Source organism: Mirounga leonina, unplaced genomic scaffold (genome assembly GCF_011800145.1).
Source record: "Mirounga leonina isolate KUSES-001 unplaced genomic scaffold, KU_Mleo_1.0 Mir_173, whole genome shotgun sequence".
NCBI classification, from domain to species: domain Eukaryota; kingdom Metazoa; phylum Chordata; class Mammalia; order Carnivora; family Phocidae; genus Mirounga; species Mirounga leonina.
In genome coordinates, this window is record NW_023270447.1 from 34132898 (window position 1) to 34159744 (window position 26847).

The 26847-nt window shown below is 35.9% G+C and overlaps 1 long non-coding RNA gene across 1 annotated transcript in view; it reads left to right on the forward strand.

Annotated features, from left to right (window-relative positions):
• The first annotated feature begins 2750 nt into the window (after positions 1–2750).
• LOC118020198 overlaps positions 2751–26847 on the forward strand; it is a 73050-nt gene continuing 48953 nt past the window's right edge. Inside the window, exons 1-2 of the long non-coding RNA XR_004681832.1 lie at positions 2751–2771; positions 6829–6890. This is a non-coding gene — a long non-coding RNA (uncharacterized LOC118020198). The remainder of the gene's footprint in view (positions 2772–6828; positions 6891–26847) is intronic.

Sequence of the window (26847 nt, forward strand, 5' to 3'; positions counted from 1 at the left end):
TGTGTGTGCGTGTGTGCGCGGGGGTGCTCGCGCGTTTCTCTCAAAACGGAGAGGAGAAACTCATAAAATGTGGTTAATTCTCACTGCGGTTGAAAGGCAAAGGTTATAAATCAAATAACAATAGGGTGCAAAATCATTTCACATTGAGAATAATAAGGGATGAGCTTAATTATTGAAGAATTACCCGCTTCAGCAACAAATTGGAAAGATAGTATGGGGAACCGTTTTCCTGTTCTCATAAACAACTCACTGCTTTGAATACCTTGTTTGGTGCCTAGAAAGGAGAATGGAAGTATTCACTTAGTTTTGTGATGCGTGACATTGAGTAGTTGATGAAAGCAGTTTTCACTCTGATTATGAACGGATAAATCTGTTTCCACAGTGGAGTGCTATTTCCTTGGGGAGGTAGATGAGTCATCTTCTTATAACGAGTGATGAACAATGGACATAAAATGAGACTGCACTTAGAGAAATATTTAACACCAGCATGAGGGGCAGTTGAAACAACTTTGGAAAATAGAATCAGCCTCAGACTATTTAACAACATTGGATTAGAGGTACAGATGGTTTATGTGCTATATTTATTAATAATTTGGAAGATGAAGTCGATATGAAGTTGGTAAAGTTTACCCATTATACTAAGTTTCTCAAAGTAAATATTTCAGACAATGGTGAGAAACTCCAGATGGAGGATTAGATAGTATGCTCTCAGAAAATATCAGACAAGCCTAAAATAGTGTATGTAGTTGAAAATAATCTCAGCTATGTATGTACACATTTTTAACCTTGTGACAGTTCAGTCAGTCCCTGTGGGGTCTAGAGCCAAATAGGTGTTTAAATTGTGACCATATGGGAAATAAAAGTACTTTGTTAGCAATTCATAATCCAAATGACAGCAGTTGTGATCCCATGATCTCACTTCTCAAAAGGAGTGCCCTTCTTAGCTTGTGATTATGCCTACTGGGAAAACCAGAGAAAGTAGGTATGCAAAGATATGAGGAATACATAATGCTGAAAGATGGTTGCAAGCCAAATACAAACCATTTGTATATATCAAATTTATTTAGTGAGAGCAAGCATCCTTGATTGAGATATTCTGTTCAAGACAATGGGAGAAATCATTTTTTTATCCTATTGTCCTCGCTTGACCAAAGAATACCTAATTCAAACTAAAATTTAATTATTAGATTAAAAAATTTTAGACCCTCTACCATGAAATAAAAATTTGAGAGGAATTTAGCACCACAATTATAAACTATGTTTATTGTATTTATTTATTTATTTTTAAAGATTTTATTGATTTATTTGACAGAGAGACACAGCCAGAGAAGGAACACAAGCAGGTGGGGTGGGAGAAGGAGAAGTAGGCTTCCTGTGGGGCAAGGAGCCCGATGAGGGGCTTGATCCCAAGACCCTGGGATCATGACCTGAGCCAAAGGCAGACGCTTAACGACTGAGCCACCCAGGTGCCCCAGTAGGGAATACTTAAAAGACAAGATCTATTTCCTTTTTTTTTTATTTTTTTATTTTATTTATTTTACAGAGAGATAGAACGCACAAGCCGGGGGGAATGGCAGAGGGAGAGGGAGAAGCGGACTCCCTGCTGAGTGGGGAGCAAGATGCTGGGCTCAATCCCAGGACCCTGGGATTATGACCTGAGCCGAAGGGAGATGCTCAACGACTGAGCCACCCAGACACCCCTGCTTATTGCATTTAAACATACTTGATCAGATGATTACCTCTATTTAAACATATCAGTCAAATGTGGGTTTAAGAAATGTCTCTCATACACACAGAATTACTTAGTACATTAACCCATTATATTTTCATGTGCTTGTCGTCTCTTAGGCATTCAACCAACTTGTCCAGATAAATTGCTATTTAACTGTGTCCACAGGCTCAGGTATGGATAAATTCTACAAGCAGTATTGATAATATAGTGTGTGTCAGACACTGTGTTTGGTTCTGAAAATATAAGACTAGGTTCTTGCCCTTTGAGAAATCTTCAGATCATAAGATGCTTAATCATATTTCAATGTAATACAATAAGGTTTCTAAGAGATAGATGTTTCAAGATGCTTTGGAAACCCAGAGAAAATACCACTTAACTCATTCTGAAGTAAAGTAAGGAAAGATTTTTAGAGGGGGTGAGTTAAAATTTAAAATATGAGTAGGATTTGTCACATAAGAAGTGGATAAATATATTCTATGTGAACTCCATGATGTGAAGAATGATGCAATGTGTTATATAACTCCAAATGGAATTTATATTCCATTTATGTATTTTATTGATTATTCTATGAGAGTGTAAAATGTATATCTGTGTGTGTGTGTGTGTGCGTGTCTGTAGATTTATAGAGGGGTGTGTGTGTGTGTGTGTGTGTATGGTGTGAACTAGGGTGGGAATAGAGGCTTCTAAGATACAGTTTTATCATTTATTGAGGGCAAAAAACTTAAAATAGTTTGGACCCTCCATGATAAATGTTCTTTCTTCTAAACACCCTCTGCAAATTTGAATCCAGGGAGCCTTAATAGGCTTGTTCTATCTGATCCTGACTGCTGTGAAATAGTCTCAGACCTGACACGTGCAAAATATCAAAAAGTCTCTTTGGCTCATTTCAGGATGAAGGTCACATCCATATTAATTGCCCTTATAGTGAAGCCTTCCTGGAGGCCACCTGTCAGCACATCTGGAGCTCTTGTTACCGCCGCTTCCAACACGGCTCCATTTCCATCCCTACTCTGACTTCAAAGACCCATCAAGGTTGATGGTAAGGACCTGGAAGGGACACAGCAGAGATTTACTGGCCGAAGCTCAGGTTTCTCCTCGAATACTAAAATTCCCTTTTCTCAGTTTCAGGACCGAGCAAAAGAGAGGTCATTTAAATTTGATATTTTCCAAAATGCCCTTTGAACAGATACTTACTGGAAAAAAATGTTATTTGATTTCCCAGGTTGCACTCAGGTTTTAGATAAAACATGAATCAAAATGATCTGTTTTACATATCAATGAAATGAACAGCATTACTTCAGGGACCCCACTATACATTTGGGTTCAGTTTGAATGTTGTGACCTTAGTATTTCACTGAATCACATGGAAATAAAGAAATAATGCATATGGGAGTGTTACTGGGTATTAGACAGCCCCATCTAGAACCCAAACTCAGACCCAGCAAGATGAACTATCTAATGAATTCTATGAGGGAAATGAACATCTCAGGATGAAGTCACATCTACCTAACTTGAGTTTGTGGGAGCCAAAGGAGTTTTAATTGGAGTTCTCTTAGAAGTTTACTTCCCTCCCCAAATGGCTAAACCTGTTGCATTCTTAATTCTCTTTGATCACTTATTTCAAACTCATTGTTAATGCATGTGACATGGGGAAGAAGAAATACTGCTTGATGAAAAAAGTGTGGGAAACACAGAGTATTCAAGTAAGGAGATTTTTTTGCTCCAAGGTTTCTCATAGTTTTTGGTATCTGAACCTCAAAGACAAGGTATGATTTGGAGAAATATTTCCTTATTTTATTTTCCCAATTTACCTGTTTTTTTGTCTGTTTTTTTCCCAAACTATTTCATAGAATCTGCTTTAGGAAATGCTAACTTAGCCTCTGACATTCAAATAGATTATTTTCATGTGGCTTTCAGTGCCTATTAGCATCCTGCTGGAGACGGCATCACTAAGTCTATCACTGCCCAAGATTAGTACTGACTGTTCAATGTCCAACACTGTCTTGGCCCAAATTTTGCCTTTTTGACAACCTTGCCTAACTCTGGACAAAGAGTCTGTGGTCTAAGTGGTTCACTGACTGAGGTCTTCTGCTTATATTATGTTGGGTGAGGACACAGACAATACAGGAACAGAAGAGAATAGTATGCTGAATGGTGATCAATGCCATGAAGAAAAATAAAGAAAGGTAAGCAGTAAAAAGAATGAGAGATGAGTTACTATTTCATATAAGGAAGCCAGAAATGGCTTCTCTAATTAGGTGATATTTGAACAGAGACAAATCAGAGGTGCATAAGTGAATTGCTGGTAACAGGTAGCAGTAGATTAAGTGGGCCTCAAGGTAACTTTGGGTGAAATGTTATTATTGTTTTTCAGGACCACCATTAGGATCTATTTGAGAATTGCTAGCAGTACAGGTATATGATTATTTTCAGAGTTCAAGTTCACTTATCTGGAAAGGTATAAGTACCTTTTTCCCTCTTTAAAGATATAGCAAATTATTAACAAAATGCTAATTGGTACCATTCTGGTTTTCATTCAGTGGAGTTCTAAATCTAAACTTAAGCAATTCTTTTTTTTTAAATTTTTTTAATTTTTTAAATTTATTTAAATTTATTTTAATTTTTTTAAAAGATTTTATTTATTTATTTGAAGAGAGAGACACAGCGAGAGAGGGAACACAAGCAGGGGGAGTGGGAGAGGGAGAAGCAGGAGAGGGAGAAGCAGGCTTCCTGCCGAGCAGGGAGCTCGCCCGATGCAGGGCTCGATCCCAGGATCCTGGGATCATGACCTGAGCCGAAGGCAGACGCTTAATGACTGAGCCACCCAGGCGCCCGGAAACTTAAGCAATTCTTTAAAAAAAAAAAAAAAAAAAAGCATTTCTCAATGCCATGTATGCTTTTCTAAGCACTCATAACTCTAAGAAAAGTTGAAGTTTGATTGCATAATTTCTTCTACAGGACAGGTTTTTTTCTCAGAATCAGAATCACCTTTCTACCTTGCTGAATTGATATATACATTATTGAAGAAAAGTTACTATTACTTTCTTTTTCTTCCTAAGAAAGCCATAGTCCACATGTCTGTTATTACTATTTTCTCTTATTTTTAACATTCTCATATTTTAAAGTCATAATAGTAACAAAAATAACAACAAGAACAGCTTAGTTTGCTTTGCAGGTGCCATTACAGTTTTATATATACCTTTCATCAAAGTAACTTCTATAACAAACTCATAATCAATATATTTTTGAACAATTACTATGTGCTGGTGTTGTCCAAACTGCTGAGAATACAGAGTGCTGAAGACAATATAGGACCCTTCTTTCATGGAGTTTACATTCTAGACTAGACAGATAATAACCCAATCACATGAGCTACTCCTGAATTTTTTCTTCCATATGTGAGAAGACTGAGACAAGTTGAACTTAGGTTTGCCTCATTGGAAAGCCTGAGCTTTTCATAGTTATGTCATTTCTGTATCTTTTTTTTTTTTTTTAAGATTTTATTTATTTGACAGAGAGAGACACAGCGAGAGAGGGAACGCAAGTAAGTGGAGTGGGAGAGGGAGAAGCAGGCTTCCTGCGGAGCAGGGAGCCCGACGCGGGGCTCGATCACAGGACCCTGGGATCATGACCTGAGCCGAAGGCAGCCACCCAACCGACTGAGCCACCCAGGCGCCCCCATTTCTGCATCTTAAAAAGGAAAATAGAGGGATGCCTGGGTGGCTCAGTTGGTTAAGCGTCCAACTCTTGATTTCGGCTCAAGTTTCAGGATGGTTTCAGGATCCTAAGATTGAGCCCCACGTAAGGCTCTGTTCTGAGCGTGGAGCCTGCTTAAGATTCTCTCTCTCTTGGGCGCCTGGGTGGCTCAGTTGGTTAAGCGACTGCCTTCAGCTCAGGTCATGATCCCAGGGTCCTGGGATCGAGTCCCGCATCGGGCTCCCTGCTCTGCGGGGAGCCTGCTTCTCCCTCTCCTACTCCCCCTGCTTGTGTTCCCTCTCTCGCTGTGTCTCTCTCTGTAAAATAAATAAATAAAATCTTTAGAAAAAAAAAAAAAGATTCTCTCTCTCTCTCTTCCTCTGCCCTTCTCCCCACTCTCTCTCTCTCTACCTCTCTCTCAAATAAATAGTTTTTTAAATAACAAAAAAAGGAAAATGGAAAAACTCATCAATAAGCTGAAAGGCCATTAAAGTATTGGCCCCATTTTGTGACTAAAGGCATGATACCAAGTTCTAGAATAAGAATTTCTCATGTTATAAGTCACTGGTTCTCCAGTTTTAGCTTGGAAAATATCACTTGAGATACTGGTTTAAAATAAAGATGTCTCAGCTCCATCTTCAGATTGTAGGTCTGTAGTAATCTGCATTTTTAATAAGGATCTCAGGTGATTCTGATGCAGATGACTTATGAGCCAAACTTTGTGAAATGTATTTGACAACAGTAAGGTCTGCACATTCTAAGGCAGATGGTCAGTAATTAAGCTAATGGGTCCATCAGACAAGACAGGCGTGAACTGGGTCATGGAAATGCAGCATCAAAGAGAGCTCATCAGAATGAGTTAGAAACATCAAAAAGGTAACAACCTTGACCTTGGCCTTTTTTTTTTTTAAATTTCAGACAGTGCTAGTTGATTTGTGTCTGTTAGTCTATGTCTGATGTCCGTCACCAGGTGCAGGCCCTGTAGATTGCAGTGGGTTTCACTCAATCACTCAGGGGAGCCTCAAGTCTCTGTTCAGCAGAGACACACTCATCAGAAGCCTTGAACAACCTTCTTCCCAAAACTGGAGAAGAGGTCATGACCACACTACTTTTAATATCAATAGCCACAGATTAATTTTAAATGAAGTATAAATCACCTACTTTTGTAATTCAACTCTAAAGGGAGAGATTTTAAAGTATGGCAAGCTTTGAAAAGGGTGGCATATACAAAAATAACAGAAACATACAACAGGATTTTCAGAAAAAGCATTATAATGATCCTTTTTAATTCATTTGAAATATAGTTCATAAATCTAAATATATTATTTAGTATATTACATTAAACACAAATACCTTTCTTTTTTGCTGATAAAATGTTCTTTGTTGATTTTATTCTAAAGGGAAAAAGAAGTAGAAAGTACTGAAAACAACTTGAAAGGCTGTGCTAAAGTCTCTTCCACAGGTAAATAGTGGCTTATTCAGGTTGTGTGATAGCAGGCCAGAGAAAATTCTTTGTTTAAAATTTGGAATGACATTTAATTACCCTGTTTTTAGGAGGCAAGTGGATTTTTAAATTTAAGTAAGTTTCTTTTATTGGCCTTTTGTCTTTGTATAGTTTGAGGAAAATGATTGCTTTTTTTTCTATCTCCTGAGAGGGCATTATCTCTAGAAACTATTCATTTAAAGATCCTTTGTCATGCTTCTTAAGAGCTCCTTTTAAAGACACCAGAGGAGAGTGTTGAAGATGAATCTACTGACAATCCAAAATCTCAGGGAGGTCACCTTTTCCATTATCAGTGTCTAAGGATCTGGTCTATCAACAGGTTAATCTAAATGAATGAATCTTCTTAGTGAATTAATATGGTTTTAACTGGGATTCACTTTTTAAAAACAATGTTGCTGCTTTGGGGGCGCCTGGCTGGCTCAGCTGGTCAAGTATGTGACTCTTGATCTCAGGGTTGAGTTTGAGCACCATGCTGGGCATGGAGCCTACTTAAATAATAATGTTGCTGCTTTTGTTGTCTAATAACTTTAATGATTCAAATTATGAGAATTTCAAATTTTGGCAGACTGGCCAGTGTTTTGCGGGAACTCCCATTTTTCATCATGTAATTTACATTTCATTTCACTGTAAAGATTAGGAAGCGGTTCTGAATATGTCAATGTCTAGCACCTGATATTTCTTAAGAGCTTAACAAAACCTGAAGCAGTATATTTTCAGTGATTTAAAGGGAAAGAAGAAGTTTTAGTCGTTCCATTTCATCTGTGATTCACCTGTTCTTTAAAAAATAATTAAAATACTTTCCGCCCTCTCTGGTGATTACATGTTCGGTATCTTTCTGTCCTACTTTGTCTATCAGTTTTGAACTTTTTGGAGATTTGTCACAGCACTTAGCTCATAGATGCTTAATAGATATTTGCTGAATGAATGGATGGAATTAATAGGAAATTTAGTTTGTGATTACACAGAATACATTTCTCAATAGCAGGAAGCAAGGAGGGAAATTCACAGGAAAGACAGACTTCTTGGGACACACAGAAGACAGGATGAAAGCATACTCAATCACCTGCCCCTGCTTGCACTGCCTGTGGAGTGAGTGGCCTGTAAAAAAAAATCCCCTGTGTGTGCCATCATGAGGTCAGAGCTGTAATTACAGGGCTTCAACTTGGTAACTATTTGACCTTGGAGAAGGCACTTTAATTAATTTACTTATGATTCTTCATTTTAAAATAGGTCTCTGTAAGAAGCTACTTCCATAGATGGAGGTGATCATGAAAGGCACATACCATACTGCTTGAACCTTTTAGACCTTCTTCCTGAACAGCCGGTTACCCTATATCTTGTGCTCTGGAAGGAGGGTAATGATTTTGTTTTAAAACTTTGCCTTCCCATTTCCTGAGTATCTGTCTAGAAGCCCTGCAATTCACTCAGGCTTAACTTACAAAGTGGCAGATTTCTCCCTTCAGGGCAAACACATCAGCTGCTGTGTTTACAAAAGCAGTGAAGGCATATTCCTCTTTCTCTTTTAAAGTTTATTCATGCCTCTCTGTGCTCAAGGAGGCATGACTAAGCTGCACGGCATGAGGAAGTCTCAGGAAGTAGAAGTCTTTTAATAGCTATAGAGCCTAGTTCTAGCAATACAGATTGATTAAAGTGGCACAGCTCTTATAATTTATTTTGTGCATATAAAGGTAGTTTTTACGTATAAAAACGGAACCTTCCCTCTATCAGGCAGCATACAGGCACATTTTCACATTATTTAACTGCATCAAGTACTGAACTGAGAATCGGGAGCTGTGGGTTTGGCTTATGTCTCTGACCTGTTTTTTTGACCTTGACTTACCCTATGACTGGTTATGAGGGGGAAAAAAAAAAGCATAACAAAAACTCTATATGCTTAATAATTACCAAGTGTGTGCCATTTTCACCTCCATCAAAAAGGGGGGGCAGGGGGACCCCCACAGTCTCTGAACTAATTTTACTTCTCTAGCAGCTCTTAACTCTGATTTAAACTTCAAAAGCCAAAAGGGTAATATTTTAAAAACATAAATTTGATCATGCTTAAAACATTCTGATAATTCTGGCTCTGCGTGATCAGTGAGAATAATTCCTAACTCCTGAGCATGGCCTTCAAAACCCTGGACGAATATTGCTTCAGCCTATCCTTGACATGGACAGAGCAGGGCACCTGAGCTTACTATCTTATCTCTCACCCCCTGCTCTCTCTGATCTACCTTCTGCACTGGTATAGTGGACTGCTCTCTGCCCAGGAAACGCACCCAGCATTTTCCATCCATACTCTCCTTGCTGATGCTGTTTCTTCAACTTAGAATTTCCTTCTTCCCCTTTTTACTCCTCTTTTCTATGGGATGACCGAGGAAAGCTCTTCTCTATTTCTTTCTCTAACATTTCTCTTCAGAAATACGTGCTCTCTTACCCATACTTATGCTACCACAATAGTGTGTATATATCTATATTGCTGCATTTAACTCATGGTATAGTAACTTTTACCTGCATGTTTCCCCTGCTAGCCTTTGAGATCTCTGAAATCAGGGACTATTTCTTGCTTATTTTTAATTTTCTTGTGCCTTCTACAGTTCTTGTATGTACTAAGTGACCACTGAATATTTGATAGATGGTATTGTATTTCTGGTAAAAAAAAAAAAAATATATGTTGTTTTTATTTTTGACAGAATTGAGACAATGGAACTGATTTGAGAAAATCATGATTCCAACAAAAATTGCAATTTAATTAGTGCTTTTCATTTTGAAGTAAACATAGTTTTAATACTAATATCTACCTTAGTGAGTGTTTACTATGTACTGACACTTTGTTAATATTTTTGTATTATTTAACTCAATTCATTTATTATATCTGAAAGTGGGTATTGTCTCCATTTATAGATAAGGAGAATGAAGTTAAAGAAGGCAAATTGCTTGATAAAGGTATCAGAGCTAATTCATGGCGTAGCCTGGATTCAAATTCAAGCTTTTTTGGCTCCAATCTATATGACTTAGAGTCCTTCTAAATTTCTTCTCTATTCTTTACTCCCCTCATACAATCCATTGAGAGGTCTTGTGGATACTACCCCCCTTCCATTAAGTCCCAAATTCATGTGCTTTTCCCGTCCCCTTTTTGGCCCTAGCTACCATCATTTCTTATCTCGACTATGGTAGTCACTTCCTTACTGATTTACCTGTGGTTACTCTTGCCCTTTATCCCATACTTCATTCTTGACCCATTTCCAGAATCTTTTTTAAAAAAGAAACACACATATTACCACGTCATCTTCTGCTTAAAGCCTTCCAGTGGCTTCCTGTTGAGTTTAGGCTAAGATCCAAGGGGCTTGGTGTGGCCTCTATAATCTGGCCCAGCCTTCCTCTCAGACTTCATGACATGTTAGCCTGTTTTTACACAGAATTCTCCAGGCACACAGGCCTTTTGTGTGTTTCTCAAATTCTCCAACCTTACTCTTATCTCAGGGCATTTGCATTTGCTGTGCCCTCTTCTTATAAAGTTCTTCTTCCAGATAATTTCATGACTGGATCCTCTTAATCATTTAGGTGTCAGAGAGGCTTCTCAGGTCTAATATGAGGAATCCATGGTTTCCATTACTTTGTCATATTACTATTGTTCCGGCTTCCTAACACATACTGCTTTTTGAAATAATCTTATTTCCCCCTTGTCTATTTCTCCCCATAAGAATAAAATCTCAGAATGGTAGAGACTTTGCTAGTACTATTCACTGCTATTATCCCAAACTTAGTCAAAGTACGTATTTCAATGTATTTCATGCCATTGATAATAGAGTTACAGGAAAATGCATGATTAATTCCCATTTGCAGTTTTTAAGCTGAATATCACTCATCTGATTTGGACTTCTGAAACAGTTTCCTCAAGGCAGTGTTATACTGGAAAATAAAGTCGAACAGACCTGATCTAAAATTCTGGTTCCACCATTTACTGGGCTTGTGACATTGGCCTCTTTGATTCAATCTCTTCATCAGCACACTTCCTAAAACACAGTAATACCTATAGTAAATACATAGTGATGCCAAATGACTGGCACACTATCTGGCACTCAATGCATCAAAGCCATTTTTGTGTTTAAATGTCACATGAGGGATTCAGAAAAGAAATACCAGGGGTGCCTGTGTGGTGCAGTCGGTTAAGTGTCTGACTCTTGGTTTCAGCTCAGGTCGTGATCTCCGGGTCATGAGATCAAGCCCCGTTTCAGGTTCCGCATTCAGCACGGAGTCCACTTGATTTTCTCTTCCTCTCCCTCTGTCCCTCCAACTCATACTTTCTCTCTAAAATAAATAAATCCATCAAAATCCTAGAGGAGAACACAGGCAGAAACCTCTTTGACTTCAGCCGCAGCAACTTCTTGCTAGATACGTCTCCAAAGGCAAGGGAAACAAAAGTAAAAATGAACTATCGGGACTTCATCAAGATAAAAAGCTTCTGCACAGCAGAGGAAACAGTCAAGAAAACTAAAAGACAACCTAAGGAATGGGAGAAGATATTTGCAAATGACATTTCAGATAAAGGGCTAGTATCCAAAATATATAAAGAACTTATCAAACTTAACACCCAAAATACAAAGAATACAGTTAAGAAATGGGCAGAATATATGAACAGACATTTCTCCAAAGAAGTCATACAGAAGGCCAACAGACACATGAAAAAATGCTCCACATCACTTGGCATCAGGGAAATACAAATCAAAACCACAGTGAGGTACCACCTCACACTGGTCAGAATGGCTAAAATTAACAAGACAGGAAACAACAAATGTTGGTGAGGATGTGGAGAAGTGGAAATCCTCTTACACTGTTGATGGGAATGCAAACTGGTACAGCCACTCTGGCAAATGGTATGGAGGTTCCTCAAGAAATTAAAAATAGAGCTACCCTATGACCCAGCAATTGCACTACTAGGTATTTATCCAAAGGATATAAACATAGTGATTCAAAGGGGCACCTGCACCCCAATGTTTATAGCAGCAATGTCCACAATAACCAAACTGTGGGAAGAGCCAAGATGTCCATTGACAGATGAATGGATAAGGAAGATGTGGTATATATATACAATGGAATATTACTCAGCCATCAGAAAGGATGACTACTTACCATTTACATTGATGTGGATGGATCTGCAGGGTATTATGCTGAGCAAAATAAGTCAATCAGAGACAGACAATTATATGGTTTCACTCATATGTGGGATATAACAAACAGCACAGAGGATCATAAGGGAGGGGAGGGAAAACTGAATGGGAAGTCATCAGAGAGGGAGAAAAACCATGAGAGACTCTTAACTATAGGAAATAAACTGGAGGTTGCTGGAGGAGAGGTGGGTGGGGGGATGGGGTAACTGGGTGATGGGCATGTGATGTGATGAGCACTGGGTGTTACAGACAACTGATGAATTATTGAACTCTACATTTGAAACTAATGAGGTACTATATGTTGGCCAATTGAATTTAAATAAAACAATTAAAAAAATAAATAAATCTGTAGGGAAAAAAAAGGAAAAGATATACCAAAGACTAGTCCTAGAAAGACAGCCAAAGAGGCTCAATGGTGAAGTAGAGGTACAAAGTAGGTTGAAAGGATGTCCATACAGATTGGAATGAGAAATTGTAAGTAGTGAGAACTAATAAGCACACTCATGTGGGAAATAAAAGACTTGTTTTCTGTATTAAGGGTAGGAAAGTTTTTTTTTCCAGATTAGAAGAGTTTATTAGAGTAGTAATATAAAAGAGCTTTGTGGGAAAGATGGGGAAAAATGTTTTGTGAAACCAGGGAGAGTTTCTTCTCATTCCTAATCTATAACTTGGAATTTGCTAATGTGCTTTCTCCATAAAATAGGTAATAATAACTTGAACTTTGAATTTTACTGTATCCATATCATATTAATTTTCTTCCTGGATTTACACTAATAAACAAAGTTGTATTATCATCAACATGTTAAGTAAATAATTTTATTTTAAGTATTATTTATGAATTATAAACTATTAAAAGATACCACATATATATGATATGTATTACTTAGGTGTGTGTCAACATACATATGTATACTATCCAAGTGTAAGAGATGGATTAAAGTTACTAAGGAAAGATACATTTTGAATATGTAAATCCAAGACTGGATCTCTTGAATTAATATTCAGATTCAATTGCAATTAATTCTTGGTTATCTTGGTTATCAGTTCCTACAGTATCCATGGCTACTGTTTCACTTTTGGACTCTGGTCAGGTATTGTTAAGCATAACTTATGACTTGTTTGCATTTTAAGGAAAGAATATTAATTATTAGGATCTGTTGTTTTATATTTATTTAGTTCATCTTTTTTTTTTTCCTCCCTAAGAAATGGAATAGAAATAATGGTTTTAGTTGTGTGTTTTCTTCTTTTAATAAAATATTTGGATTGAATTTTTGGCCATTAGTTTGGGGAGTAGAGAAAGGAAGTAATTAGATTTGAGACTCCCTAGGTGTTAGATACTGAGGTAGCAGGTATTTTCACACGTTATTTTAATTTAGCTTTTAAAGCTCTGATGATGTGAACATACCCAATACTTAAAACAAACAAACAAAAAAACCAAAACAAAACATAATGAGTGTATGGATTCAGAGGCAAGGATCCATAGAAGGTTTTCAGTCTTTTTTACCCCCTCTGAATAATCTCTACCATTCGGGCAATGTACCAATTTAAACATTTTCTTAGAAACCCCTATTGCAGAGTAATACTAGTGTGGAAAAAAAAAAGAAAAGAAAAGAAATTGACCCTGAGACAAGTGGTTATTCCAAAGATTCAGAGACATGAAAATATCTGGTTTAAAATACACCTAGGAAAAGGGTTTTGAGAAGGAGTGTGGAGGAATGTAATCAGAACAGATAGAGGTAGCTGCTGATTCTACCTGTGACTTAAGTCACTGCATCAGAAGCTCAATATCTTGATTGAGAATAAAGATTTATTAGGTAGGATAATGGCTAATTTGCTGCAAAAAGAACCCATAAACATAATGGGTGCAATTCAATAGACATTTGTTTCTTTTTTTTTTTTTAAAGATTTTATTTATTTATTTGAAAGAGAGAGTGAGAGAGAGAAAGAGCACAAGAGAGGGGAGCGGGAGAGGGAGAAGCAGACTCCCTGCTGAGCAGGGAGCCCGATGCAGGACTCGATCCCGGGACTCCAGGATCATGACCTGAGCCGAAAGCAGTCGCTTAACCAACTGAGCCACCCAGGCGCCCTAGACATTTGTTTCTTATTCTAAAAATTTTGTTTCACAAGGAATTCAGAGATCTGGGTTTCTTATATTTTTTTCTTTGCTCCACCACCTTCTAGGGAATTTCCCATATCTGCTGGGGTGTAGCTTTGCTGATGCCACGTCCGTGCTTCAGACTATCGGGAAAGGGAAAAAGGGAGTCCAGGGCAAACCACTTCCCTTTAAGCATATTACGTTTCAGTTACATTTATAATTTTTTTTTTCATTCCGTGGGTGAGAACTTAGTCATTTGACATTCCAAGTTGCAAGAGAGACTAGGAATTGTTAAACTAATTGGGTGGCCATTATGTCCCACTGAAAATTACTGTGGAGGAAGGAGCTGATGGATTTAGGGTGACAATCTGCGGTCTGCCACCAAAGGATTGATATTTCTTCTATTGATTTATAAATGCAAGGAATTTCTAGCAGACACCAAGGACTAATGCCTAAACATTTCTTAATTTTTAGGAGGCAAGCCTGCCTCAAGATGTGTCTGGCATATATAGCCAATCTCTACATGAACTTACTATTCAAAAGTCTCTTTTATTTTAGTAAAAATCATGTCACTGAATATAATTTGTCCTCTTCTCCCTCTCTTCATCCAAGGTCATGTTATATTGTGTGTGACTCCTGGTATATAGTATGTTCCAGTGGTTCTCTAATATCTGGAGATCTGTGGCCAGTGTCCCCAACCTCATCTGATGTGTGTTGGCAACTATTCCTATTCTTGCCCCCAACTGTTTGTACAGTCAACATACAATTGGCTAATTGCTTTCATTTGACCAATTGCTTTTGCAGAGCCAGAGTTAGAGACATAAAAGCTGTGGCTTCTCTCCTGAAGGACAAAATTGTATTTTTGACAACAGGTATTAATTATAGTAGAAAACAAATAATCTCAAGCCTTAAATCTGGCTTTATTCCAATTTTGAAATTGCCTACTTATAATTCTATCTAAGTAATATTGCATAATACTAATACATGGTAATAGACATGTTAGTTGAAAATATCAGTACAGTTTTTCAGTTTTCATAGTCATTTCATATTCATTCATATGTAGCCAACTCTAAATTTTAGCATAAGGAAGTTCTCTTCTAAAAGCTTAAAATAAATGTGACACATGCAATTCAACCATTATAAAAGTAGTGCAATGGAAAATACTCTTCTGGTATCCCAGACTCTCAGCTATACAACATAAAGGTAAATAATTTCAATAGTTTGGTGATTTTCAATACAGACATGTCTCATGCATTGATATGCATAACTATCATCTTTAATGAAATGCAGGAACATACCACTGGCATTATTCTGTAACTTGCTTCCTTTTTTCATTTAATCACACATATTCTAATATAATTAGATCAAACTCATTTTTACCCTAAGGACTACACTATTATATATAGATGTACAATCATTTATGATGGTTACATCTAGTTACATAACCTAGTTACATAACCTATTAATGGGTTTCTAGATTGTTTCCAGATATTTACTCCTATGTATAGATCTGCCATTTACATCCCATGCCTAAATCTTCTTCTACATGTGCAAATATACTTGTAGGGGAGATTCTTAGAAGAATTATGTAACAAAGTTTCCTATTATTCTTTCTTTTGTTGTTGCTGTTCACTTAGACTTACAAAAAATATAAAGTAATATGATAAGATATATATATATATATTACACACATATATATAAGAAATGTTTATATATATACATATATATATAATGTTGTATGTACAAATCTACCTATCATCTATGTATGTATGTATGTATGTATGTATCTATCATCTATCTATCCACATAATGTTTATCCCTTTACCTGTCTCCTCTACATTCTGGCCTAGGACAGACTGCTTCCACCATCCATCGTACATATTAGTAAACCATTGTTTATGTCTGATTGCTCCCAGGGAGATGGTTTCCTTTTAGAGATTCCTTTTTTTTTTTTTTTTTTTTTTTAAGATTTATTTATTTATTTAAGAGAGAGGGAGAGAGAGAGAGAGAAGAGGGAGGGGCAAAAGCAGAGGGAGAGAGAGAATCTCAAGCAGACTCCCTGCTGAGTGCAGAGCCCAATGCAGGGCTCAATCCCACAACCCTGAGATCATGACCTGAGCTCAAACCAAGAGTCAGACTTAACTGATTGAGCCACCCAGGCGCCCCTACAGATTCCTTTAAAGCAGTCTCCTATTCCTGAAATATGCAGCTGTTTACATTTTTATCTGCCTATGTCCAGACCTAGCCTCATTTTTCAATTTTGGCTGTGATATGGAGTTCTGTCCTTGTCATTTTCACTCTCCATAACATTGTTTCCTTTTAAATAAGGGAATGAGAAGAAATTCTTTGTAGGTCTTCAGTATAATCTCATCTTTGTTTTAATCTAAAAAAATACTTGCAGTCATTCTTAGTTTTTAGCAAGTATACAGATTTTTTTTTTACCCTTTTGATATATTTGCTGGTCACTCCCTTGGGAATCTGAAAGTGAATCAGATTCTATAGTAATTTAGTAGATAGAAAATCAGTTTTTAATTCTTCTAGTGATTTTCTTTAAATTTTTAAAGTGAGTGTGTCCAATGTGTATGTATATCAAATTGCCATACTGTTCACTTCAAATATCTCATAATTTTATTTGTCAATCAGTAAAGCTGGAAAAAAATAAAGCACATCTGTCCAATCCAACCTATTTCTCTACTTACCGACGTACAAAACAAAATAATAACTTTTGTCTCATATTCACATGGAATAGACAATTGGATAAACCCTGCTCTGGTTCTCCTTTCTCATAATTCTCAGATTTTTAAATAATAAAACCACACTATTTTTATATATTTTAAAGAATCATAACAAGTACTAGAGAATTAGAATTCACTTAGCTTTTTTAGATAGTTGTATAAGTGCTAAATTTTCTGATTATCAAATAATTTTGCCTGCATTTAGAATTTGTCTTCCCACAAATGCTGTTACCATTACCTTTATCCTTTTTCTTTACCTCTTCCTCCTCATCACTATATTTGATATAATTGATTTTATTTCTGTCGTTCTTTTTTCTTCCTCTTGAATCTATCATTCTTAGTTGGATTTTAATCTTATATGTAAAATGTATATTACATTAAAATACATATACATTAGGGCACCTGGGTGGCTCAGTCGGTTAAGCGTCTGCCTTCGGCTCAGGTCATGATCCCAGGGTTCTGGGATCGAGTCCCGCATCGGGCTCCCTGCTCTGCGGGGAGCCTGCTTCTCCCTCTCCCACTCCCCCTGCTTGTGTTCCCTCTCTTGCTGTATCTCTCTCTGTTAAATAAATAAATAAAATCTTTAAAAAAAATACATATACATTAAATCCTGCTATTGCATTTTGAGTGCCTTGAAAAATATCCTATTTTCTATAATCTTCTTTTACACCTTTATATAATACTACCTTCATATTTAACTATGCCCTTTTGTAGAAGCTATTCTTTCTAAGTTCTTCTTTCCCACCCACCCCCCAGGATAATTCACTGGTGTTTTATGAAATTTCACTTTTTTAATAAAATATTGTTTCCAGAAATACACTCAGTACACTGAGACTTCCTAATAATGTTCTTTTTATTTCTATTGCTGTGATTTTTTTTTTCCTTTATGGATACCATTTTTCTTCTTTATTCATTTTCTCATTAGGACAGATATTTATAGGTGCAGTGTTTGCGTGTGAGGTTCGTGATGCCTCCATCATTGTCCAGTTGCATCTGCTACCTCCTCACACTCAAATTCAATAATAAAAGCCAGGTTGATTATGTCTACATAATCTCTGCAATCTCTGCAATTCATGATTTGTGAACACTCAGATATGTTTTAAGATCTGGCTGAGTAATCTCTTTTTCATGTTCTCTGTCTCATCTAGGAAGTATACTGAAAGGATGAATACAGTCTCCTATATGCAAAGCTCCTAACACCCACCTTGACTTTCATAAAACACTTTTTTACACAGCATCCTCAAACACAACACAGCCCTACCTCATCATTCTAAATAATGACTTTATATCTAATGGCAATTATACATTCCAAATGGAAGGAGGAAGAGAACTGCAGATGAAGGACAGGAAGAGTTAACGGAGATCTCTTCAGCAGCCTTAGGATGTTGTCTTGGGGGAAGACTGACTTTTATCTGGTCAGAATAGCTCCACACCCTGGAATTAGGTGCCTTAGTTGGATAGTGATCCTACACTACATTGTTTAATGTTCTCTCTCCTCTTCTCATTTGTGGATAGTAGGATGTGTTTTATAGTCCAAAAATGTATTTTTTAATTTACTCCTATCAGTAATATAAATACTAGATATTTCTGCAGGATTGTGTCATATGTGTTTTTTTTTTTTTTTAATCATTGGTTTCACAATTGGTTGTTGTTTGTTTGTTTATTTAGTTATTTATCTATTATTTTTAATATCACAGCTAGGGTGACCAACTTGGCTCAATTCACTAGAAACTTTCCTGATTTTAGCATGCATCCCAGGAACTCCCTCACTCTGGCAAACTGGAACACTGGTCACCTTAAAATTTGTAGCTTCCTAATCTTCCTAAATTTAGTTTTGGTCATTTTATTCCACAGCTTTAAAATTTCCTAAGGTTCCCTATTTTCTTCCAGTAAAGGCGTTTCTTTCCACTAAACTACTTTATGATGATTTGGTGTCCTTTCTGCATTTATTCATGCTGCTCTCTCTGATGACCATCTTTTTTTCTGGCTAATGACATATTTTAGCATTTTATGCTTTTCCAAACATGCCAAGTTTTTAATATTTTCAAAATCTGCATTATTTTTTCATATCATTGTCTTATGCTTTAAAAAGTAGCCATGTCTGTGGTTGGAGTTTTAATTCGGAATTTCCTATTTTGCCCTGTTTTTCTTAATTAGCTTACTAGAAGCTTCTTTTTTATTAATCTTTGAGTACACTTCTTATTATTTTAGATATTTAAAATGCTATCTCTTCTTCCAATTCATATTTATTTGTTGTATTTTCCATTCCTTCACTTTCCTTCCTTTTGTGTTTTTTTGTCTTAAGTATTTCTTCTAAAAACAACATATGGCCAGATCTTGTTTTTTCTTGAATTCAACTTGAGGGCATTTATCTTTTAAATCATCAAAGTTAATCTGCACAGAATTGTAATTAATGATGTGTTAAGACTCTCCCTTGTATTTTAATTTTTAATTTATCATACCTTATTTTCCTGTTGAAAATTTTCCATTTGAAATATCAATTATATGAACCACATTTTCTTCTTTCAATTTCTTGTATTATTGATTTTCTGCTATCCTCATATATTAGCCATCTTTAGGTAAAGCACAAAACAGGGTATGGGTTGTACTCCTCTGGTTCACTTGAAGCATAGGAAGAATATCTTTTTCTATTCCAAGTATTTCTTTTACTACTGTTATTCAAGGCTAACCCACTCACTATTCTAGAATAAACCCCATCACCCACACCCTAGAATAACTCTGTTCAGTTTTTTAAAATTTCAGGCATTTTACTCATACAGGGAGAATCACTGTATGTCCCAGCTACTGGAACTACATGGTTTGATTCATGACTAAAGGACAGAAACTAGCCAACTATTCTGCACCTATTGGTATATTCTGACCGCTCTTCTCAATCTACCCATGTACCTACTCTGGTTTGCCTGCTTCCTCTTGCTGTTATTGCTGTATTCCTATTATCAGGTAGGGTGGACATCCATTGTGTTGGGGGTTTAGGGAGAGCTGCCAGTGCTTCTGATTCATGACTATGACCTTTTGTGCAGCTATTCAGCAATGTTCCCCAATACCACTACCATTTGGAGAGCTCTAGTCTGAAAACTATGAGCTGAGTGCTCACTCTTAATGACAAAGATGCTTTTCACCTTTGGCCCATTTAAGAGCACTTCCAAATTATATCCCCAGGCCCTGGACAACAGATGACTGAGAGAGGGAAAGTAAAAGAGGTGCTTAAAATTCTCAACTCCAAGTTAATTGTCTTTGGCGCTTTTCTATGTCGGTTGGGTACCTGTTAAAGTTCTTTCTTGAGCTTCTTAAGCTTTAAAAGCTTGGATTTCCCAGTTTTTATAGTCATATCTGAGTATGGATCTGTATTAACTAAATTTGCTATATCATTTTTTAACTCAGTGATTTGTTATGAAGGTAGAAGTTTGTAGCTAATACTCATTGCATCATTTTCCTTTGATAATGCCAAAAAAACCCAAAAAAACAAAAAACACTCAGTACCCCATTCAGTTATCTCTTTCTGATTCTGCCTTCCCCAACCGACCTGGGTTGGGGTTTCCTGTCTGCTCCATGTGTCCTATGTTTATCTCAATGTTAGCATGCAAAACACTATGAATGTTTTTGTCTCTTCTAATGGGCAGCATGCTCCTTGATGGAGCAAAAGAGTATCTCTCAAGTACATGCATAGCATCTAGCAAATTTCCTAGCACAGAATTTGCTAAATGATTTCCCTACCAAGAAGGTAAATGGCAATTTATCCCAGGACAAATAGATGTCTAACATTTAATGAAAAGTCCTGAAATGGAGAATTTATTTTTTCACATTATGATTTTGAAAACTGGAAAATATTTTCTTAATTTTCAAGCTGTATAACTTATCTGCTCAAGTAAGTAACACAACATATACTTACTTATCATTGCTTCTAACGGCTTATCTGAGAATCATGCTGCTAAGAATGGGAAATGTGATTAATATCTGTTTCCTACAGGGATAAACCACGCCTAGTTAAAAGAAACAGGACAAAAGTAAATAGATTTAACAGATACTGTTCCTCACAGAAAAATTAAAAGTAAACTTTATTGAAATCAACTCTTGTTGTTAAAACTGGAAAAGAATCACTGTATGAATATGAGAAGGAGTAGAAAGTTATAAAAAGGGATAAAAAGCATGCAATGTTCAGAGATGTATTTACTCATCTCAGTCTAATTTGCCAAAGAAGGGGAGGAAATAGGAGTTTTAGAATTGCAAGCTTTGACTTGGCAATTCTCAAAGTGAATTTTGACTAAATATGTTCTGAGTAGAACAAATTTATTTTTCCAAGTGTATTTGATTTTTGTCTATGTAGCAGATCCCACCCTTATCCAGCTTCAGAAGATCCAAGGAAAATAAAACTCTTAGAAAGCATAATCTAATGGCTGTAACATAAGCTTGTATAAAGTTCAGTAAATTGTATAAAATCAATAGTGTTCTAAACACAGTTCTGACTCCACTGGAGAATTGACACTAGATAACCTTAAAAGAGTTTACAATTGCTTCCACCCCTATCACATTGTTTCAACCAATATTTAGTGCATATTGTTTGTCAATGGCAATAATGATATCTAACATGGCTGGAGAGTCCATTTTTCAGAGGCTAATTGATCACTTTCAAACCTATAAATACTGCAGCCACTTTATTCTACCATAAAATAAGTAAGTTAGCCAACTGTAGCTTTAGTTGTTGAACTCATGCTTTGATTTTGTTTGAATGAAATAATTTTAGCATTTTCAGGAGAAAGAAAAAAATATAAATGGATGTGATATCTAGCCCACAGTAGCAATGCATGTTAATGGAGATGATTCTACAATTCGTACTTCCTGTTTCACAGCATCCATGCCTTAACAAAGACCATCTAAAATGCTTATTGAAAATGTAAAGTTGCAGGGGCGCCTGGGTGGCTCAGTCGGTTGGGCGTCTGCCTTCGGCTCAGGTCATGATCCCAGGGTCCTGGCATCAGGCTCCCTGCTCAGCCTGCTTCTCCCTCTCCCTCTGCTGCTCCCCCTGCTTGTGCTCTCTTGCTCTCACTCTCTCTGTGTCAAATAAATAAATAAAATCTTAAAGAAAGAAGAAAATGTAAAGTTGCAGACTTATGTTTTTGCTATATTCTATTGCTACCACAAATTTTATTCTCTTTATCTTGCCTTTTTTGTTCATATTTGAAAGTGATAAATTTTGTATGTTTTACATTTTGTATTTGGTTTATCTGTTTACTTTGTATTCATTTGCATGTATGATGCATACATCTATAGAATAATGCAGCTGATATTGAATTTTATATTGCTATTGGGCGTATACTGCGTTAAGAAGTTTATCTGATCTCTAACTTAATCACAGAAAAATATTGCTAAAGGGAAAGTTTGCTTCACAACAATGAGACCTATGCCTTTGTAAAATGTATTTAACTTTAAACCCATTATATAGCATTAAGATATAATTTTCATATTTTCTGCCACAGTTAGATGAGATTTATTGTATATAGCTATTAATTCAAGCAAAAGTATAAGTGAAGAGGTCTTTATATGATGTGATTTAAGCATATCTAGATAAGTTATCAATGTCTTGATAATGTTATGGATACACAGCAAATAAAGCAAATATTTCAGAGGAGTACACCTTTATGCTGTTTAAAAGTTGAGCTACAGCAATGAAATTTTGTGTTATGTGTCAGTTCCACCACCTGAAGTGGTAGTTAGTTCAAAGCAGATGAAAACCTCTATGTTAAAAACTTACAAAAAACTTCCTGCAACATTCCATAAATGTATGGCTATATCCATCGTCTTTTGTGCTTCATCTAGGCCTGTAAGAGAGGCATATCACTTTCCCATTACAGTGCCATATTTGAAATGCTCCATCTATATTTTTAATGCCTTTCATATCTATTTCTTTATATAGTTTAATAGCACATTTAGGCTTTCTAGGCCAGGAAAAAGAAGTAAAGAAAATAGAGTGCACTGCAGCTGACTGGATGTTTGTATTTGGAATAGGCCAGTTAACACAGAAAACAATAGGTCTTTAGGAAAAGACCTACAATTGTGATATATTCCTTTTCTTATTTCAATTGTGCTTATGATGATAGTTGCTCCTAGTAATTGAGCTAAATAGATCTACCCCAAACCAATTTCAAAATAAGTGATTAACTATTTTCCTTTCTGAGATCACTTCTTGCCCATCTTTTACATAAACAGTTGCCATGGCACCTTTTAATAAGTGCCTGCTTTAAATAGCCAGAAAATCTGGGATCTTGTCTTACTCATCCTTCTACACTTTCACAACTTAGCTGGAGCTCCAGCATAGTAATGTTTCAAAAAATGCTATACATTCACCTTTGAACATAAATGACCTCCCTAGAAGATAAGGAGATGTTGCATATTGTAACAGTTCTACCACATTTTTTACATCCTCTGAAATATTAACCAGGAAGGAATTTATTGCGAAGAAAAAAATATCAAAGCATCACTTTATAATCAGAGTGAGGAAAATACCCCAAATCCGTATCTTTATCTTGATGAGATAACATGGACTATTGTCTAATAGATCTATACTCCAGGCGCTGTTTCTTAAAGAAGAATGTTCAATACTGGTGGTCTCAGGTGATCTGTTAAATGGCTGATAGGCGTTTTAGTGGTTTCAGAGAAAAATAAATTTTCATGGATACATGTGACATGTAAATTTATAATTTTACATACATTACCATTATGTTATTAATAATCATAAAATCTGTAAATGTTGGTGCTGTTTTACAAGAATCTTTCACCTAGTATTCAGTTGATAGAGCACAAAAATTCTCAGTGAACATAATTTCATATGATTTGTGTTTTGGCTTTTTCATTTATTAATTTCCATTTTATGATGGTATTATATATTATATTACATTGCCATGGCAGATAGACCCTATGATGGTCCCCAATGATCCTTACCTCTTAATGGGCATGCCTGTGTAATCACTTCCCTTCGGAGTGGATGAGACCTATGACTTGGGTCTAACTAACAGAACATGTCAAGGTCTAACTAACTTTCATGATTAAGTGACTTTACATAAGACAGTATCTTCAATAAACTGGAAATCAAAATTCTGCTTGCAGATCTGATGCAACAACCATGGGGAGACACCCCTATGGCAAGGTACTTTGGGAAGCCTCTGGGGACTGTGGGTGACCTCTGGAAACAGAAGGCAACTTCTAGACTATGGAAAGCTAGAGCCCTGAGTCATAGAGTAACAAGAAAATAAATTGTGTCAACAACTTGGGTGAGCAGTGGAAATGGATTCTTTCCCAGTCACACTTCCAGATGAGAATGCAGCCCAGCTAATACTTTGATTGAAGCTTTGTGGAATCATGAACAGAGGACTTGGTCAAGTCATGTCTAGACTCCTGACCTATGAAAATTGTGAAATAAGGAGTGTGTCTTTTTTAAAGCCTTTGAAGTAGTCATTATTTGTTACAGAGCAACAGAAAATTAATAAAATCACTAATTCACAATGGTGTATCTATGGCTTAAAAATGGCTCACTGAAGAACTGAAAATAGCAACATAATACCAGAACTCAGAATCAAGTTGTAATCATAGTGAACAGGGCTGCATTACGAATATATAATGAAAATCTGTCTGTGCTAATTAAGTGAATCTGGAAGTTTAATGCATGTATACAAAAAACAGTGAAATTTCTCTATGTGATTTCATTGGAATGTGATTAGTTTATTACAAAGTTTATTTTCTCTTATAAAACTTTTCCCCCCAACAGTACTACATCATCACTGATTATCAGGTATTTTCAAATTAAATATTGTAATCTTTGGTAGCTAATCAAATTCTTTTATTTTTCCCAAGCTACAAATGAATATTTTCTAGTTAAAGGAAGAAATTTGTCAGTAAATTCAGAAGAAAGACCAAGTATAGAAGAATCATTCAAAGTTGCACTCCACGTATGGCATTAATAGACATGACATAAACTACTGCCAAGAGTCTTAGAAAACCAGACAAATAATATGCTCAGAAAGAAAACATAATTAGCAGTTGGCAGAATTCCTCTCTCAAATGGCATTCTTTGTCATTACACACTATCAGTGGCATATAATATAGAAGAAAAATTAATAGCCCATATGTGTCTTAATAGATATCTCAATTTAGAGTTGTCTAAAACAACTAATATCAAAGTATGAATCAGCCCTCGGCATATGTTTGGAATCTATGTAAGAACCAATGACTTATTTTTTAACTGTTTATTTTGAAATAATTTTAGGCTTATAGAAGTTTTACAAAGATTGCACAGAGAGTTCCTATATTTCACAGCTTCCATCTCATATAACTATGATAAATTAATCAAAATTGGGAAATAATGTCAGAAAAATATTAACTGAATTATGTACTTTATTCAGAGTCAGTAGTTTTCCCCCTAATGTCCTTTTTATGTTCCAGTGTACAACCCAGTCTACCATGTTGCATTTAATCATCACTTTACCTTTAGCTTCCTTCAGTTTGTGAAATTTTCTGTCCTTCCTTGTTCTTCATAACATTGCTACTTTTTAAAAACTATTCAGGCATTTTGTGGAAGGTTCCTCAATTTGGGTTTGTTTGATGTTTTCTTCTAATTAAAATGGGATAAGGATTTGAGGGAAGATGAATACAGAAGGGAAATGCCCTTCTCATCTCATCAGTATATATTAGCAATATGGCCTATTGCTGGTCATTTTAACTTTTGTGACATAGTTAAGGTGATGTCTGCTAGGTTTCTCCACTGTAAAGTTACTATTTTTTCTTTCCATATTCTGTTTGTTATAAGCAAACCACTCATTCTATCCCACATTCAAGGAAAGGAGAATTAAGCTCCACTTCCTGGAGCGAAAAATATCAAAGACTTTAATGGACATAAGTTAAACAACCATAGTAATTAAGAAATATTTGCGGGGAGATATTTTGAAGTTATGGAACGTTTTATTTTTCCTCAAAGTTTGCCTGCTAATTATATCAGTCAGCAGTGGACCTTGCCTGCAGCAATTATTACTGTGGTATTTTAATGGTGATCTTCTACTTCCCTCATTTTTTATTTGGAATTCATGAATTATTTGGAATTCATCTATAAGTAAGATTTGTCCCTTTTCCTCTATTTATTTTTCTAATCATTTATTTATGTGAATATATACTCATGGATATTTATCTTATTCTTTGCATTATAATCCAGTAATATAATGATTATTTTTCTGATCAAATATTCCAGCTTTAAACATTGGGAGCCATTTCAGGTTGGTTGCCGTATCCTTTTGAAATGTACCCAGTCTTTTGTTTATTTTCAGCACTTTCTTCTTGGCACTGCAAGATGCTAGGTTCATCTTATATTTTCCTAATTACAGTTTTTGAATCAGCTGTTGCTCAAAAGAGCACTGATCCTTTTATTGGAGATTGGAATTTAGAATCCAATATCTTGGTACCAAGTGTACTCGTTTCACTTGGGGTGTTACTGGTTGTAGACCCTCTCAGTAGACAAACTAAGAAACGTGTAGGTATTCTAACATATGTGTCCACACATATCTATATTTGTATATCTATTTATCTGATATATATTAAGATAAATGTGAGTTCATGATGATATGGTCTACTCTAATCCATTACCACAGGGTTCATTCATGCCTTCCACCTTGCTTGTATATGTATTTATGTAACTTATTTTTCTGGCAGTGATAAACTTAGTTCTCCTTATCTTTAATTTATATACCTATTTATTCAACCTAGCATGCATGTAAATCAATTTCAGAATTGTTCAATGAACCCCTATTAGTAACAAATTTATAAACTTGAGTATAATGTTATTATACAGTTTTATTTGTTTAGTCTTCAGTCTTTATCTAGTCAAAACATTGTTTTGAAAGTTACCTAGGTCAGAT